Here is a 3,940-nt window from a genome sequence, read left to right on the forward strand (position 1 = left end):
CCATGTACAAGCAGCATGCAGAGGAGTGTCCAATTTTAGAAAAGCCATGAGCAGTTTATGGCAGATGCATATGCAGAGGTTCAACATATTATCAATATTTGAAATGTCTAGAGTAAAAATGAAAACAATATGATTTAATGCCATAGAGTATCTTGTTGGAAAATAAACCCATTAAAAAAGCATAAGGTAGGATGATAATTTTAAAAGCAGGAAGGAAGCATTATGAAAATGAATATCAACAGGAGAAATGAACAAATGAAACAAAGTAGAATGGGAGAGAAGGAGATTTAAATTAATACATGTTCATTATGATATGAAACTCATAAGAGATGTTCAAAGTGCACAATGCTTCATTGAATACTTTTGGCAGTTTTAGGAAATACACCTTAAAAATTAACTTAAAGGTAAATGAAAATGTTTACTTAACAAGTTTCTCACAAAATATAGCTATAAAATATGAAATATATTACCTTCACACTAAGGCATCTTATCACACTTGTAATTCTATAAAACATATAATTTAGATTATTTTTATTTAGTCTTCTTTTTAAGAGTTCACACTTATATAAGGCACAAACAGTATTTGGAAATATTGAGTGATGGATAAATAATGCCATATGAATAATAATATTATCACATATATATTAACATAACATATATACTTATACATACATACATATTCACAATTAAAAGGTTTATTTTAATAAAATATCTGGTTCTATGTTAAATGACTGGTCTGATCCACTTACAAGACTATGTTGTACTTATGAAAACAATAACATTGTACAAAAGCTTTCAAATCACACGTTCATCTTAAGTTTTTTTCTATCCACTCCTTATGGAGATAAAGCAGAAACACCTGGACACACTGAACTCGTGGCTCAAGAGCAGGAAGGGGCTGACAGTAGAGAAACACCCAGCAAGTTGTAACACCTCAAACAGGAACAAGTTGTGATGAATAGAAAGTATTAAACAAACAATAAAAATGTAGGAGAGTGTGTGAAAACATAGGAAGGTGCTCACCAGGAGAAGCATGGTTAGGGTAGCTCTGAACTCAGGGGAAGATCTGGAGCAGACCTTGGACCTGGGCATATGTTACATCCTCTGCTTGTGCCTGTGCAGGATGAGGACCATGTAGGCACTGGACCAGACCATGATCCCCACAAAGAGAAAATCAGGAACTGTCAGAAATGTTGCATGTAATACGTCACTAGTTCTGTCAGTAGGAGCAGCAGAACAGATTCCCAGATCTTTAAGTTTTACCATGTTGTTCTTGTATTTTGATCTCAAGTACACAAGATTAAGACTACTGGCAAACATGTACAGGATCCAGCTTAGATACACAGAAGTACCAGTATGTTTCTGTCCTCTTCCTTTAAGCTCTGCCCACCTGGATTCCAGGGGGCTGATGGTGATGGCCTGGAAGACACTCAGGAAGCTAGTGCTGCCTATGGACACATTTCTGCCTATTCTGTGGAGATAGGAAAGCCCTTTGCATCCAAAGTCATCAAGGAAGTCTTTCAACCCAAAAGATGCCATTGTCTGGGGCATTCCTTTACACAACAAAGTTAGGATATTGGCTATAGTCAAGTGCATTAAAATCCAGTCTGTGGGTCTTAATGTGCACCTACTGAATTAAACAATAGAAAATGGTAGAGAAGATAGGAATTGTCCAGGACTCCAACCACAGTCTGTGACAAAAAGATGACTCCTATTTTTACCTCATTGGTGCCACAGTGTCAGGTCCAGTTGTCAGCCGGATAGTGTATGGTTAAATGATGCCAGGCTGACATGTACTGTGTCATTCACAGTGAGTCCTACTAGAAATATTCAGCTTCTTTTCTTTTCCTTGGAAAAGTGGTAGGCTGTTTCCATGAACTTTGCAATAATAAGTCATCTATATAGCTCTGCTATAGGCAAGAAGTACAACACAACTATTCAATGTGTGGCAGCACTTAAGGTTATTTCAGTTATAAAAATGAATACACTAGAACTACTGTCAAAGCTTCAAGTTTTTAATGAATCAACACTCTGATGAAAGTTAAATTAGGTTCAAAAAACTGGCTGAGTGGTTACAGAGAGAGAGAGAGAGAGAGAGAGAGAGAGAGAGAGAGAGAGAGAGAGAAGTGAACCACCACTCTTCACACCTGCAGGTTTATAGATTTCTTCAAGCTACAGTTGAACACACCACCTAATTTTATATAATTCTATTGTTAGTCAGTGAGTTGATCTTTTGATCTATTTGCTGCAATGAAATTCCATGTAGTTGTGAATTCTTATTTTGTTAGTTAATTAAAATATGACTTTATTTTGAGCTATCTCAGTAAATGTTAGAACATTTCAGACATTATAATGCAGCATGAATTTGAAGCCTTATGAGTTATTTGTGAAGAGGCAACAATCTCTCAATAACAGGAAAGGCACAAATGCTCCAAACAACTGAGGTTAGAAATAAAGGCAATGACCTTAATCCAAACAACAGTCTTAGTATAATATCATATATTCAACTTTGTAGAAAAGGGTAATGCATTAAAAAATGTGTATGCTATCAACAGATTATTATTACTTTCAGATCTCATCAATATATAACTTACATTCCTTTTCTGGTATGGTCATTCTCATTGATGCTCACAGTTTTCCCCCATATGTGAGGATTCTGCCACTGACAATCAGTTACACTCATTATATTCTTCTTACTAGGATGCTGATCTCAGTGCCATGGCCCCAGAGATCAGGTCAGTGGGAACAAGGCAGCCTGCACCTAATATATTGGTCTATGATTCTATGACCTCACCTCCCCTCAGACCTGTAATTATCATTTCATCTACAGTAGCCATGTACCATGATCATACATGAATTTTCTCAACATTTTCCCCCTAAGGTGATAGTTAGCTAAGGCAATTAAGGGTCTCTTTTCAGTGTGATTAAGTGAATATTGCAGAGACTGGAGACACTTCCTTGCTTATCCTTGACCTCTGGAGGCAGACAGTATCTTACATGGAAGGAATGAAAGCATTGGGATCTGACATGGGAAAGACTGACAGGGAGTTGTTTGTCTCATTGAGTTCCTAGTTTTCCTCAATGAGAATTTACCCAGGATCTAGATTTTTCTGTACCACATCTCTGTATGTTGCCCACAATTTTAGTTCCTCAAAGGCCAACGAATGAGACAGAATAGCTTGAGTGGGTGTGGGTTTCCTACCACTCCATGTCATCCACCTTTTTACACAACTAAATCATGTGTTTTGATGCTCTTCAAAGGCAGTCATCTACTTTACATTTTTTTTAAGGAAGCACCTCATCTAGTAAGCTTTCCTCCATACTAGTTACTGTCCAGATAGGTCCCAGTAGAATAAGCCAATACAAATCTTTGCCATTGATCTTGGTGCCTTTCATAACTAGATGATAATGCCTTATTGAAGTAGACAGCACATATTTTGACTATAGGACACAGAGAAATCAATCTTGAACTGACAAAGAAAATCTGCCTCCCCACACACTGGCTAGTTTTCACAGTGGTACAAGGCACTTTCCAAAGTTCTTGGGAAGGAAAGATATTAAGTGTCTTATTGAATACTCGTCCCTGAAAGTCTACACTATTGACCTTGAGTCAAAGAGTCTCACTGGAGCAATACTGGAAATATCATTTAAGTGTTAACCAACTGGTCTCTTGGTTGGATTGGAGTACTGCTCCAAAGAATAAATTTTATGCTTGAGATTTTATACAAATCCCTTGTTTAGTGAAATCTATGTCCCAATAAAAACCAATTGGTAATTGTTCTGTAAATGTTTATGTGGTTAAACCTCCCTCCCCTCCACCTCTCTAAATATATATGTATGTATGTATATATGTGTGTGTGAGAGAGAGAAATTAAATTATAAAATTTATTTATATTCATTTCTCTCTATGTGTTTGAATGAATATATATATGTGCTTCTA

General features: G+C 36.5%; 1 pseudogene; it reads right to left on the reverse strand.

Moving 5' to 3' along the window:
• Positions 1-825: 825 nt before the first annotated feature.
• Positions 826-3,396, reverse strand: LOC118570344 (annotated as a pseudogene).
• Between the last annotated feature and the right edge of the window lie 544 nt (positions 3,397-3,940).

The sequence above is a fragment of the Onychomys torridus genome, chromosome 19 (genome assembly GCF_903995425.1).
Source record: "Onychomys torridus chromosome 19, mOncTor1.1, whole genome shotgun sequence".
In the NCBI taxonomy this organism is placed as follows: Eukaryota; Metazoa; Chordata; class Mammalia; order Rodentia; family Cricetidae; genus Onychomys; species Onychomys torridus.